This window comes from Dermacentor albipictus, unplaced genomic scaffold, assembly GCF_038994185.2.
Source record: "Dermacentor albipictus isolate Rhodes 1998 colony unplaced genomic scaffold, USDA_Dalb.pri_finalv2 scaffold_61, whole genome shotgun sequence".
Taxonomy (NCBI): Eukaryota; Metazoa; Arthropoda; class Arachnida; order Ixodida; family Ixodidae; genus Dermacentor; species Dermacentor albipictus.
Window position 1 is genome coordinate 419,093 of NW_027225615.1, and position 16,204 is coordinate 435,296.

The following is a 16,204-nucleotide window of genomic DNA, read 5'->3' on the forward strand; positions in this document are numbered from 1 at the left end:
TTTAATTAAATGAAATGTGCAGCCCCGGTGTGTCACTTGGTAACTAAAGTGCATAACTGAGTCATAAACATTATGATTAACGCATTACAAAACACAAATGCGTAACATAATTCAGAAAGACTTCGACGGACCACCTGGATTAACACAATGAACCGCTGCTCATTGCACTTTCGAAGATGGCGATCTTGCAAAGTGCAATGTGCGGCATTCCAAATAAACAATGTGATAAACCCAAGCCAAACATGTGCATAACCTCATTAAGAAACACAGACATAACCAATAATATAGAAAGACTTGAATAAGCCATTGGAATTAACCCAGCGATAAAAACCAGGACTGCACATTTCAGCTTCGCTGGTTTACTGTCTGTACAGGGTGCATGGGCAGTAACTTTTTCTGTTATTGTTTGTTAAGTATTGGATAATGTTGTGCCAGTAAAACATGTTGGGCTAGTTGGTGCAATGTAGTGGTACTGCTTTTTTTGCTGTTTTGTTTTCTTAATGTTGTGCCCTTCTTCCTTTTGTAACAACTTTTTTATTTCCCCTTGCATAATACTCCAACCTTGCAGCCTGCGAGGTATATAAATAAATAAGTACATAAGTACGTCATTCATTCATCTGCATACACCTCGCACCATTCCTTGCTCAACAAACGTCACTCTGTTGATGTCTCGCAGCGTGCATCTACATGAACTGCCGTTTGCGTTTCGGTATGGTTTGTGAACAGTGTGATGCATAAAGATTACATGACATGCATTAAGGTTGTGACCTATGTGGTGCATAAGCAAACCTTGCAAAAGATGACATGTTGGATTGTTGGAAATCAGACAAATTGTATATATTGCAGTTACTTTAACAGCATTTAATTGACCACTTGACAGAATCTTCACTTCGCATAGATTCCAACACAAACACTGAATCTGCAGTTTTCTTTTTTGCTTATTAATGCAGTCGTTACTGCATGGCCACATGGTAGATTTGAAAACAAAGTTAAATAAATTAGTTTGTTGCAATATAACAATATGTGTAGATCACTGCGATTGTAACACGAGAACTTAATACAAACATGCACACTATAGGATGCAGACAAATGCTCAGGACAATCTCCAGAATGTTTGCATCCTGATACTTATGAAAGTGAACGGTTTCATTCCATGGCTGTCAATGAGAGGGAGAGAGAAAACTTAATTGTGTTCGTGGAACAAAAACGCATTGATAAGCTTAGACATATAGTCATTGCTTAACACTTTCGAAATGAATAATTATAGCTTGCTATCAACATTGAAGCAGCCATTCGACAGCAAGAAAAGGAATCAGTTTTTCCAGCTCTGAACATTGAATTGCAGGAAATGCAAGCAGGCATAAAATTCTGCCAATATAATGTTTAGGAATACCAAATTGGAATAAACATTGAGGCTTGCAATTGTACTTTCTCTGGCTGAGCAATCGAGTTTGAAATGACTCCCATAAGCATGTCGTAACAATGTTGATCTAATACAGGTTAAATGCATGACTAGCTTAAGAAATCTGGATGATTGCTATAAATTACAGTGAAGAAACTATAATATCTAATAACATTAATAATATAATAATAATATTTATTTCCACAAAACAGGCTAACCGTGAGAGGCGTGCGAGGCTGAGCAGAAAGCTGAAAAATTCTACGGCAAGTGCGCCTGCCGTAGGCCTACGATCCTGCATTATGAATAGCGCGTATTGATATGGTCTTGTTAGAAGTTCCGAGTATACTACCAGCGTGAGACACGGGACAGCAAAGTGGACGAGAAGCGTGTCTTTTAGAATGCTATGTTACAACGTACAGGTTTCTGCAAAAGTGACGGTAACTGCTCGAAACATTTGATGCGTCGGCTTTTGCGCCTTTAAAAATATTTAGAGAGGGCTCCAATATATATATTCGCAGCGCAAGCACGGCGATGGACGAACCAGGCTAGCGCTAAGGTTGAATTTCACAACACAATTTTCATTCCACGTCGTAATCACACAGATCGTTTGAGGCTTCGTTCAGGGGCACACGCGGGCGTTCGGGTTGGTGCTTCTTGTTGCGTTTGGCGTCAGAACATGGCTAGGAGCAGGCACCACATATGCGCAATGACAGGCAATATACACGCAACATTTCTCTAGACGCTGACGCCGAGCACGGGTAGCGCGAGGATCTTGTTGGGCTGACACGACAACTTCGTGGCAGCCGAATTCCGAATACTGCATATACGGTGAGGGTAGCTATATGAACTTGTCGATAGGTCATCTTGCAGATTGTTGTAGCACAGGCAGAACGAAACGGTCATAGAAGGTAGATAAGACAACACACATCGCTGAACCACCTGCGAACAGCTGTTTACCTGCGCGATGTCGCACTGAACTACAGAAACCGCCGTCGCGCACCCCAAGACAAATCTTAACTAACGTTTTTAAATGAGTAAACGTACATATTATTTGCTTATAATCAAGAGAAGTCAATAATATTATAATGTAAACGTTTTATTCACTACAATAAAAGAATTATGCAGCGTGTGCCACGAAACCGGGCACTAAGCAACCCTGGGCGTCGCACCAGTCGCATTGTTAAAATCGCAATCATGTGAAATGAGCCCTCTAAAAATCGCATTGCGACGCGTGCGACAGCACCGATTTTCGTCGTTGCAGTCGCAGCATGTGAAACAGCCTTCAGGTTCAATATTTCACGGACGGAGGGAAGGTTCAATCAAGCGACCAGTCGCGTAGGCCAATAAAAAAAATTTCGTATCTTTAACGTTTTAATTCCGCGCCGTTCTTCTAGCTACATATTAAGGCATCCAGAAAAAACGTTGCTTAACTTAGTGAAATTCTAGTCGCTGTTTTCTCTCGGCGACGTCGCCCTGGGTGGTTTCAGCCGCGCTGCGATCACCAATGCTCGTCGCGTCGTTGCTCGCATACATACAGCTACTGAAGATGCCACGTTAGCTTGCTGTAATGTCTAGTGCACGGAGTTGAGTTGAGTTTCTACCTTTTTATTTGACTGAAACATGCCTGCGTTATGCTTTAGAACTTATAATTTTAGCTGTTTGCCTGAGCTATTTCAGTCAGGACTATGGAACTGGCATGCTTGCTATGCCCGAACTTGCATGACAGCTAACGTATCGTGGCCGCTCGCAGCAATGATAATGCAAGCTGTTCACGGGGGCAGAAAGAGTTGAACAGAAAGGGAATCGAAAGGGCACTCAATAAAACATCGCGCCTTGTCTAGCGTCTCGGCGGGCCTCGTTGTTTTTCTGCCAGGTTGAATTTGGACTTGCAGGCTCTGTTCTAATACAGGACAAAGGTTGAAGTGCTAAACTAAGAGATGAAGCGATCTTGATAAACATTTGCGCATGTGAAAGAATTAGTTTTATTTCTGGTATATCGTGTAATGCTAAAATGTCGGTAATGAGCAATTTAACCTTATTTTCTTTTAGCATAGCGTAAATTGCACTATTTAGTAGAAATGAGAAATTGCTTTTTTTTTTTGCACGCCGCTCCACCAAGTTCAATCAGGACATTCTTCTCGAGACTGACCAAAATGGTGACAAAATATCACTGTGATCATAGTACCTTGCTGGTGAAGCAGCGCACAAACACGGACACAGTGAAGACAAGCAGGAATAGACGACACTCGCTGCTCACAACAAGCTAACAGTTAACAAGCAGCGAGTGTCGTCTATTCCTGCTTGTCTTCACTGTGTCCGTGTTTGTGCGCTGCTTCACTAGCAAGGTACTATGATCACTCACCGACTAGCCCAACTTTCCACGTTACTGAATATCACTGTGATGCCGTCAAGCAAACGAAGCAACTGGCTTTTGTGTTTTGTGCGACAGCAGCATTAACTGCAGGCAGCACGGCGTAACGGCTATAAGGCGGCATGCCGCCACAAAGCGCCACATTGACTCTGCCAATCAGCACCGAGACACTTCAGGTGTCCTACAAAGACCGAAGACTACTCAGTCAACTCTGGAATTAACAAGCCAACGAAACATTCCACTGAATGACCAAGTGACACACGCAGAGACACTTTTTGTCCTTGGTATGACACTAAAGGGCATTCCGTATTCGTGGGCAGACACAGCAACTGACTTGTATCCAAAAATGTTCCCGGATTCAGAAATAGCCAAGAAGTTTTCCTGCAAGAGGTCCAAAACCTCTTACATTGTTTCTGACGGCCTGGGTTCATACTTCAAGAAGCTTGTGGTCGACGAGCACAACAAGGCAGACGTGTTTTATTCTATTGCCATAGATGAAACCTCTATTCCAGAGCAAAGGTGCCAGCAGCTTGACGTGGTGGTTAGATATTTCTCTGACAAAGCGCAGCAGGTAGTAGTGGAGCACCTGCAGTCGTACCGGCTGGGTTCCGCAACAGCAGAAATTTTGGCAGGTGAGATCCAGAAAGCAATGATGGACCTTCCGCAGAAGAACTTCATTTGCTTTTTTTACCGATGGTCCAAATGTAATGAAAAGCTTGAAGAAGAAAATACAAGAGGCTTACCCGAATATCATCGACTTAGGAGAGTGCTGCCTGCACAAAGTGCACAACTCGTTTGCTCGAGGATTGAATGCATTTGGGTCGGACATCGAAGGGGTTGTGATAGATGTTTATTACTTTTTTAAGAATTCAGCTGTGCAGAGCGCAGCAATGAAAGCGGAACAAGTGACAGTTGGTCTTCCTGAAACTGTATTTTTGCGCCATGTGAGCTCAAGGTGGCTCACTTTGGGGCCTGCTGTTGATCGCTTGATAGAGCAGTATCCTGCTGTGAAGAAAGTCCTGTTGTCAGACACATCCTGTCGCACAGGAGGCCATTTGCGTGAACGACTGAGGAAGGTGTTCTCTGACAAGACCTTCTATGCCAAGCTCCTCTTCATTAGGAACGTTTCTGAAATTTTTGTTACGTTCCTATCACTCCTACAGGGAAGTGAACCACTGGTGCATCGACTCTATGAAGAGATGGTGTTTCTCGTTCAGAAGCTGCTTGGTCGCTTTATGAAAACCGAAGCTTACCTTGCAGTTAACGGCAAGGACTTGCCACGTTTGGATGTTCATTGTTCTGCCATGTGGAAGGCTGTTGTGGAAGTTGGTGGAGACACAGAAGCAGCTATGTCCCAGTGGGAACCAGCCCAGAAAAAGGCTTTTCGGTTGGGTGCCCGAAGTTTCTTTTTAAAAGCCACAGAACATCTGCTATCACGAATGCCCTTTGGGAACATGGCACTGCGGAGCCTACGTTGCCTTTCTCCTAAGGCCAGGGAGGAGGAGTCATCAGAAGCTGAAATGCGGTGCTTAGCTGCAAAGCTGCCTCAGGTGATACAGCCAAGCGAAATCTCAACCCTGATGGATGAGTATACAGTTTTTCAACTGGAGACAGTTGAAAGTGCTCCAAGGGTTGATACATATTGGCAAGTCATCTTTGACTTAAAAAAGAGTGATGGCTCGCACAAGTATCCACTACTTAATAAAGTGGTAAAGGCTTTGCTGAGCATTCTTCATGGAAATGCAGATGTCGAAAGGGGTTTTAGTGAGAATCGTAGACTTCTTCATGACAGGGTGCGGCTAACGGTAGAGAGCATCAATGGGATACGTCATGTTGTGTCCTATGGCAAGCGTTTCCATAGTGACCCCAGCCGTTTCAGCATTACGCCTGAGGTTGCTAGAGTTGTGCGAAACGCAAAGAAACTGTACTCTGAACGCATTGCTTCTGAGGAAGAGCAGTCAGCCATGGTAACAGCAATGGTAACAGCATGTTACCATAATGACAAGGTTTCATTAACGAAGATTCTACACTACGAAATAGCTCTTCGTGCGGTATTCAGTAATAAAGATCTTCGACGTGAACAGAACGAATGTCGGCTACTGAATGGTTGTCTTCCAGAAAGGAAACATCGAAATAATTCTTTACGCTATAAGGATCATCAATAGTTAAATGCTTTAACTGTTTTTGCAAAAAGTGGCTAATCAAAACCTGCCATTGATACCAACTGCCATTGAAACCAACTTACTATTGTACGGAAAGGCACATCCGGTTTATGCGTTTTTGCAGTGAAAAAAAAACATCTAGAGCAAGCACCTTAGATTGTTTGTTTGACATCTTTCACAATCTTGGTGAGGCCTAAATTTTCCAACAAAGAAAGGGCTTTGCGTTTTACCTTCCGAGCTTTCTCGTTTGCCAGAATGAAGTTCCTGTCGGCAGCCTGAATGGCTTTTTTGTTGAAGACGGAAGACGGAGCTATCACGAAACCTCCCTCTTTGTCACTCAGTAACAACCGAAGTTCATTGTCTCTAAAGAAAGATACTGCTCTCCTGATCACAGCTGTCGCAGGTGGCGCGTTCTTGGTAACGGTCCTACGAAGACAATCCACTCCATCGAGGAGGCACCGCTCCTGGTCCTGTAGTCCTGCTTTCCTTGCAATGCGCCTGTTCAAGGCCAGTAGCTCGTGTGCAGGAATTCTTGGTTCCGTGCTAAACTTAGGCCCATTCTTTAACAATGCAGCAACTTCTTCTGGAAGCCTGACATCCCCGAGTACCTGAAGTCCAGCGGTGACAGGTTGTGTTTTTTTTTCTGTTTTAACGAGACAGCGTCAAGGAGCTCGTGTCGCAGAAAAGCCGGTGTCGTCGGCGTCGGCGGCGTTGGCCGTGAGTGAAAAAGGCGGAAGGCAATTCATAAATAAAAACAACTTGTAATATGGGCTGGGTGGGAATCGAACCAGGGTCTCCGGAGTGTGAGATGGAGACGCTGCCACTCAGCCATGAGTTCGATGGTTCAAAGCGGGACAAAGGCGCCTCTAGTGAATGCGGTGTTGCCTTAGAAACGTGGCGTAGAAAGTTATACTGTGGTGTATATCGGTAATTATGAGCATGTAAATTACAGAAGTCGCAGTTAAACGAGTAGCGAAGTACGTTTCCGCTACATTTCTCCTGCGCTTGGCGCACACGCAGAGCCATCTTGCGGCAAACACAGAAGACCCGCTGCCCCAACAGGAGGCGCGCCACTCGCCCCATTCTCCTTTTCATCTGGTATGAGTGCATTGGGACCGTGGGGGAACCGGCGCGAGGATGCCCCAATACCCTTGCGTTTAAAAGTTTTCTCGCTCTCTACCCTTCCAACTTCCAGCGTGCGTCACTAGAACCCTCGTGTTTAGGCGACGCGGCTCCTCTTTCCGCTCACAGCGCGATTCCTAGGTGCAGCGTCCGATGCGGGACGCCTCTGACGTGATCGCTACGCCGTAGCGCGTCTGGTGGGAAAGCGTCCCCTGCGATGTGTGCCGTGCTGCTGGCGAGGAGTCATACGTCTGCGTGGTGCTCCCAAGCGAGATATACAAGGTTTATATACAAATGCCTTTATTTCCATAAACGTACAATTTATAGGGGATTTAAGGAAAAAGTTGCTCGCAGCAACTTGACGGGCCTTAAACCCGGTCTGAGGGCAGCAGCAGAAGGCACAGGCACTGATTTTGAACCGACAAAACAAATACATAAGCGAAAAAAAATGACAAGTTGGCTTAGACAGTATGCCAGCAAACAGAAGTGCAATGGAAAAAAAGAAAAAAGAAAGAAAAACATTACAAATCATAAAAACTACGCGAATTCACAGTGTACAGTATTGTACAAAAGAAACAGCAATAGAACAAGGTAATCATTGTAGGGAAGAATAAGACATGATTTGACAGAGGCTAATATCAAATTGAGATGTGTGACGACAGTCTACTTCAGAAAACAGTCACAAACAACCCATTAAATCGTCTTCAAAATGTCACTGAAATGCTCATATAAATGCAATACAGGGCAGGAAGTGACATCTATGTTATTACATTTAAGCGTGTTTAATAGGCGTGGTAAGCGATGGTACAACATTTGAAGAGAATAGTTAGTGCGAGGGTGCGGCACATACGAGTGTTCAGGTGACCGTGTACTGTATTCTGTTCTGTTTCTAGTTAGTTGTGCTAACGATGTGATGTATGACTGGCTTCGTTTTGCTTCTTTAAGATAGGCTAGTAACAGCCTCAACTGCAACAGAGAATGCAGTGTGAGTAAATTCAACTGTTTGAATAGAGGTGCAGTGTGAGGGTCTACTGGAGCATTACAGATACTACGTATTGCCTTTTTTTGAAGCAAGAATAACCGGTTTACGTTTGTAGCAGACGTCGTACTCCACACGAGGCAGCAGTAGTGTACGTGACTCAGGAAGAGAGCGTTGTACAAAAGAAGTTTGACCTTGCGTGGCAGCGGTCTTAAGCTGAAGAGCGCCCCAGCTAATTGCGGAAGTTTGCCTCCAAGGAAGTCGATGCGATTTGTCCATAACATATGGCTGTCAGAAAAGACCCCTAACGTCTTCGCAGACTGAAACAAGCTCAATTCTTGAAGAACCTATTATAATGTCGGTCTCTAAGCTCACACCTTTATTTTTTGGTTGAAATAAAATAGCTTTTGTTTTGTCAGTGTTAATTATTAAGCCATTATCCTGTGACCATCTGTGTATTTTTTTAAGAACAGAGTTTGCAGTTGAAACCAGCCTTTCAACGTTGTTCGATGAAAAAAGCAGCGTAGTGTCATCTGCATAGATGATGTATTTAGGTTCACTATCGACAAGAACAAGGTCATTAACGTATACGTTGAAAAGCAAGGGGCCCAATATGCTTTCTTGGGGAACACCAGCTGTTACTTCCTTGAACTGGGAGCAGATGCCATTAATTTCAACAAGTTGATTCCGCTGATTTAAATCAGATTTCACTATATCCAAAGCAATACCACGAATACCGTAGTACTCTAGCTTCTTTAACAAAAGTTCATGGTTAATAGAGTCAAACACTTTACTGAAGTCGATAAGAACCCCGAGCGTGAGCAGCTTGTTTTCAAAATTTCGCAATATTTGTTCCTTTTGTGTTAGTAACGCGAGCTGGGTTGACCGTCCCTTTCGAAAAGCATATTGGCAATCAGTGAACAGGTTATGTTTTTCAAGGAAATCTGAAATACGCCGAAATATTATTTTTTCAAGTCCTTTTGAAAATACTGGAATTGTTGAAATGGGTCTGTAATTAGATATCACAGTTTTATTGCCTTTTTTAAACAGTGCAAGTACTTTAGCTGTCTGCATTTTGGCAGGAAGTACCCCAGATGTCAGGCAGAGGTTGTAAATGTATGTTAAAACAGGCGATATAATGTTCAAGACGTGCTTTACAGGTGTAATCTGCATGCCGTCAATGTCACACGACGTGGTATTACGTAACTCAGAAAATAAATAGACTAGCTCAGACTCAGTAGTAGGATATAAGAATATACTATCGGGGCACCTGACCTGAACATAGCGGGTGGCATTTCTGTGCACACATGAACCAGCTGCATTAACAAAGAAATTATTAAAGTAATCAGGAAGCACTTCATCCGGGATGATAATGCCATTTTTAAAAATCTCAATATTTGCAGGCGACGACGGCGTTCGGTTTAGCAGAACATTTAGTTTTTTACAAGTTTTGCGACTATCATTTTGACAAGACATGAAGTATTCATATTCATAAGAGGCCTTGGCTTTCCGAAGCTCATTTGTTAGCTTATTGCGGTAGCGTTTAAATATGTGTAGATCGGTTATATTACGAGACTTAACAAACTGGTTATAGAGCATATTTTTAAACTTTATTTTGCGAAAGAGGTCGTCCGTGATCCACGGTTTGCGAATGTGCGATGATCGCTTGCGTCTAGTTCGCAGAGGAAAGTTTTCCTGGTAACACGTGATGAAAATACGTAGAAATTCCTCATATGCTGATTGTGCACATTGTGTGGCATATACATCTCTCCAGTCAAGTAACTGAATCTGTCTGCGAAATGTTTCGAGACGGTTTGGTGTGATCACTTGGCTGGGGAAAAGACGCTGTCCGTTTTTTTCAGTGCATCGTTTGAGACAGAAAAAAATGGGCATATGGTCGCTCAGGTTACATGAAAGAACGCCGGCTTTTATGATAGCCGTTGAAACATTGATGATAAACAAATTCAGGCAAGTTGACGCGGCATAAGTTACTCGTGTTGGAACAGAGCTAACGCTTGAGCAACCATGCGACTGAAGCAGGATATGAAATTCCCGAGTTAAGCACGTGTCAGCTAGGAGATTAATGTTAAAGTCACCACCCCAGATTACGTCATACTTATACGTAAAGACATATGCAAAGAAATTTTCGAGAAAACTAAAGAAACGTGGAATATTGCCTCCAGGTGGACGATAAAACACCGAGTAAACGCTTCTGCCGCTGAAAAAGGATAGAACTTCGTAGTCATCTGTGACACATGAGAATTCTTCGATGTAGTCGACATTAATATTGTCACGAACAAGCAAGCTAACACCGCCACCTCGAGAGGTAGTCCTAAATTGGTTGAAACACTGATAGCCCGGTAGATGCCAAACAAGAGAACTGTGGTTGTACCATGTCTCAGATAACATAACGAAATCGAATTTAAAATTAAGACTAGCAAAAAACACATCTAGCTCATTATGTTTGTTTCGAGCAGACTGGCAGTTTAAATGAAAACATTTAGTGGATAGCCAGTGTTCCGAACCGATGAAGTCGAGTAATTCTGTAGGCGATACCCCATCTCCGCTTGACATGGTGAACTGACGGCATGCAGATTAACTCGTCATTTGAGACTATTTAGATCAGATAGATTCTTTACCACATGGGCGCTATCTCCGTCTTCCTTCCTAATAAAGATCTTGCCACCACGGTGCCAGACAAAGCGGAATTCATTCGCTTTGGCAAACTTCCATGCAATGCCGATGAAACTGCCGATCGACTGCCGTACCAGATATTAACCGTTTATAGACAGCGCAATTCCCACACGCCTCCGCGTATATCTATACTTTCTCATGCTCTGAAAGAATGGAACCATTCCTCGAGAGTTGGAATGGAGAAACTTCGATCAGGCTTTTTACGTTCAGCGAAAGATATATATGTATCCCAGTCAACGAACTCGTACGCGCACGCCACCGGCGGATTTGAACTGACAACTGCTTTTATGATTCAGTTTGAATTCATAGCGATTTGAAGCAGACCACATTTTCCTTCGCACAGTACAAGCGAGAAGCTGCCGGCATATCGCGCTCGATCGCCGCGGCGCTTCGCTGAATGAAATGTGGCTGTGTAGACGGCTGTATTTGGGCGCAATGTTATGCTGACACACTTAGCTTTTCAGATAAATTGGTTGCTTTTTATTATACGCGAAAAAGTCAGCAAGCGACGGTCATTTGACACAGCAGCCTCGCTCGTCCAAAATGAGCCCGCTCATGAAAACCACTTCGATCTGAATGTTAAATTTCGACTCGATCGAGCATGCACTTCTACGACGCAGAGCTACTAAAGATGGCATTGTTTTGATGTTTCTCTCATGTTATCGCCCAAGAAACTGACGTCAACGAGCTTGTTTTATTCGCGCATTTACTTGCACTTTCCGATTGCATAACTCTGCTGATGTGCAGCTTTGTTAACGATCTCAGCGGGCGCCAAATGTGCGAGGTAGCTGTGCCATTCCCTGGGCGCACTGCCCGAAAGGCTACCGCGATAATCGCATCTTTGCGGTATCGATTTTTCAAATAAACCGTTCTCGAAATATACGTCGTTACATATATTGTACGGTACCTATACGACCGAACTGCCGCCAGCGAAGCATGAAAACAATTAATTACGCTTAACAAATTGGAAGTGGCGTAGCTAGGTCGTCTGGCACCTGGGGCTCATAGGTCCTCTGTCGCTGCAGCCCCCCTCCCCCCCCTCCCCGTTGAAGTCAGGAGAGCGAGGATACCGAAAATTTCCGGGGAGTGTGGAGCAGTGGCGTAGGCAGAAATTTCGTTCGGGGGAGGCTCACATTGCAGCTCAGTCTCCTCCTTAAGAGGAAGCTTTAGCTAGGGTGCTCGTATCTAAATACATGTAGAAGGCGAATTCGTTTTTCTCAGCAACCAATGCACCAAATTTGACGAGGTTTGTTGCATTTAAAAGAAAAACTTAAATTCTAGTCACTGTTGGTTTCGAATCTTTCATTTAGTTTGTCCATTCTTTATTAAAAATTCACCAAAATCGCAAATGTTCAGAAATCTAAACTATCAAGTTTATTTCATTTCATTCATTTATTAATACTGTTAGCCCATTTTTGGGCCGTTACAGGGTGGAAAATATTTGTTGCAATGCAGTAAATTCATTGGCAATCACAGCCTTGCAGACATGCAAATACAAAATAAATTTAGTGCGCACAACCTGCGGTTCACAACAAAGTACAAATGCGGTAGTAGAAGCACACACAGCAACATTCATATTTCCAAGTAAGTGAAATTCGATACAAACGAGCTGTCGTGGTTATTTCCTATGTATACTTTGTGGCGCAAAATACATTTCTGGAAAAGGGACAGAAGAAAGGTTAATTTGGTAGGTCAAGGTAAAGGTGTATTGATTTTTCAAACAAATTGACAGAGTCTGTTTGCGTTATGTGCTGTGGCAACGAGTTCCATTCTTCAATTGTTCGTGGGAAGAATGAATATTTGAATGTGTTGATCCGAACTTGAAGAGTTGTAAGTTGTTCGTTGTGGCTGTTTCTTAATGTTCGGGCCGAGCGCTTCGTTACGTACAGTCCGGTGTTTATGTTAAAGAAGTTACCCCGCAAAAGATAGAGGAACTTAAGTCTAGCAACTCTTCGCCGCTCTAGCAGTTGGGGTAATTTAAGTTCTGACAACATCCCCGAGACTGAATCCGTGGACTTATATCTAACAGAATAAATTTAGCTGCCCTTCTTTGTACTTTTTCAATCCTTGCTATCTGGTTTTTTGTGTAGGGGTCCCACACGATACAGCCATATTCCAAAGTTGGTCTTACAAGTGTCAAATAGGCGGTTAGTTTCGCTGTCGTGGTTGCCTTCCCTAGATTCCGGCGTAAAGTCCACATTTTTCTCTCGGCTGCACTACATAAGCTATGAATGTGCCTATCCCAATTTAAATTTTCACTTATCGTTATGCCTAGATACTTGAAGTAGCTTACTTTCTGTAATTTGAGTCCTTCAATTTCGTATTCAAATGGAAGAATATATTTTATTTTGTTTGTTATTCTTATAAATGACGTTTTGCTGTGATTTATTTTCATTTTACATTTTGAGCACCAGTCATGGATACTTTTCATTTCATTTTTTTTTTATTTATTATACCCCTCAGGGCCAAGGGCATTACAGAGGGGGAGTGGTAAATACAAAAAATGACAAAGACAGTTGGTTACATGAGCGTTTAAATGGCACCTGTATATACAATATTAGCTAAGGCTTCACGGAACTGTTCATAATTAATAAGGCCTACAACTTCGACGGGAAGATGGTTCCAGTCACGCGAGGTTCGCGGCAGGAATGATTGTGAAAAACTTTTAGTGTTGCATGACAAAATACCCACTTTGTACTGATGATCAATGCGACGGGATACATAAATTGGATGGGGGATGAGGTGATCTCGTAGAGTATGGTGATGGTACAACTTGTGGAAGAGGGCAATACGAGACACTTTTCTGCGAGATGCCAGCGATGGGAGGCAAAGATTAGATTTCATGTTAGTTATACTCGCTGTGCGGTTGTAGTTAGCAAGAATAAAACGTACAGAGTTATTTTGAACCATCTCGAGGTCACTGATTAGGTTTTCATGAGCAGGGTCCCATACCGGAGTCGCGTATTCGAGTTTGGGTCGTATTAATGTTTTATATAACAAAAGTTTCAAATTAGTAGGTACGTTGAAAAAGTTGCGACGTAGGTAGCCAAGCATGCGATTAGCGTTTTTGATTGTTTTCAGTATGAAGAGACCAGTTTAGGTTAGAAGTGATGTAAACACCAAGATATTTATATGAAGAAACTGATTCCAACGACATGTTGTTAATGTAGTATGATGGTATTGTAGATGTTTTCCGAGAAACACGCATGACTTTGCATTTGTTAATATTGAGCTCCATTAACCATTCATTGCACCAGTTTCCTATCGTGGTAAGGTCTGACTGAAGTAATTCAATATCGTTAGCATTGGTAATTTCTCTGAAGATGACGCAATCATCAGCGATCGAATAGATGGATATGGGAGTTGATAAGCGAGGGAAGATCATTAATGTAAATTAGGAACAGTAGGGGTCTAAGGACCGAACCCTGTGGAACACCTGAACGGACCTCTGTAAAATCGGAGTTAATGTCGTTAGCACAAACAAATTGCGAGCGGTTGAGCAGAAAACATTCAATCCATTTCAAAAGGTTACCGTCTATGTTAAGTTCTTTTAGTTTATGAAGTAATAGTTTGTGACACACCTTGTCGAATGCTTTTGAAAAATCCAAGAATATACAATCAGCTAGTGATGATTTGTCAAGAATATGGTGTAGTGCATGTGTAAATGATATTAATTGGGTTTCACAGGAGTAAGATTTCCGAAAACCGTGCTGTGCTGACGTAAAAAATGAGTTCAATTCAAGGAAATTAACCAGGTTAGTAAAAATAATATGTTCGAGCATTTTACAATATGTACTGGTGAGAGAAATGGGACGATAATTATTAGGGGATGCTTTGCTGCCGGATTAATACACTGGAATAACTTTGCCTATTTTCCACTCATTAGGTAGCGTACAATGGTCAAGGGATTGCTGGAAAAGTTTGGATAGTATGATGGAAGAATAATATGAAGTGTTTTTTAAGAATTTCGAGTTAATACAGTCGTATCCGGGAGCAGAATGAATGCCTAGTCCATCAATAAGCTTAACGACACCGGATGGAGCAACAATTATGGAGGGCATGGTAACATAGTTACGGTGCTGTGTACTTGGCATATGTGTGCTGGATGTGGCTGTAAAATTTTCTGAAAATGTATGGTTTAGTATGGTGGCAGAAAGGTGGGCGGGAATTGGAACACCGGAAGAGTCTGTTAAGGCAAGGCTGTTGTCAGTCGAAGGAATAATTGCACGCCAAAATTTTTTAACATTAGTAGTAAGCATTGAAGGGAGAACCTGCAATTCGAAGTGCTTTTTGGCGTTTTTGAGCGCTTGCACATATGTGTTTGACGCCGCAGCATACGATGCCCAGCGATCAATTGTGGGTGAAAGCTTTGCAATGTGTTAGAGACGCTTCTTTTTATTCGATAAACGCTTAATGTAATTATTGTACCAGGGAGAGTTTGTGTGAGTTGTAATGGTGCGTTGAGGAATGTACTGTTCAGTTAGATGGTTGACCATAGATGTGAACATGTTCCAATTAGTTTGTACACTACGGTGTTCAAAGCCATTAAGGAAAACGCCAATAAATGAAGATAGTGCATTATTTATGGCCTGATAATTTGCTCTGTAGTAGTCTCGTATTATTTTTTTCTTCTTTTTGGTTTTCGGACGGTCTAGTTTAATATCGAACTGTAGAAGTAAGTGGTCGCTAATTCCTGGTAGGTACGTTACAGGCGATACTATATCGGGTTGATTAGTAAAGACTAAATCTAGTGTATTCGCCGTGGAAGCTGTTATTCTAGTTGCCTGAACGCAGATCTGCACGAGTGAGAATACTGAACACACATCTAAAAAGTCACGAGCTTGAGGTGTGAGTGGGGATATTAAAGGGGGGTCGGTATTCCATGTGATGTTTGGTAGATTAAAATCGCCAAGTAGGAACAGCGGTGATGAAGGAAACCGTGTTGCAACGGTGTTAACAGCGTCATAAAGTTCGTTACTAAAGCTTGGTGACGACGAAGGTGGACGGTAGCATGCCCCTATTACAACTGTTTGATGATTAAGTGTTATTGCTGACCATACTAATTCTAGTTCAGTCTGCACGTGTATACATGATGATGGTATATAATTGGAAATTGCGAGAAGCACACCGCCGCCTCTCTGCGTGCTACGATCACAGCGATAGAATGAGAAGCGGTGAGCATTGACGAATATATCAGCGTCGCAGACATGCGCAGTGAGCCATGTTTCGGTTAGCGCGATTATTTTAGCAGAACATGTATCGATTGCTGATGTGAGTGAGTTGTACTTGTTAAGGACGCTTCTGATATTAGTAAAAAGAAGCGATACTGAAGCCGAAGATGTCTGGCCACTACCCCTCACTCGTCCCTAGGAAGTATTAGCAGAGATAGTAGCAGAGGGCGAGCTGGCGTGTGCGCTTTTCGTATCAGTGGAAATGACAGTGGCAGTGATAGGGTCGTACATGTAAGATTTCTT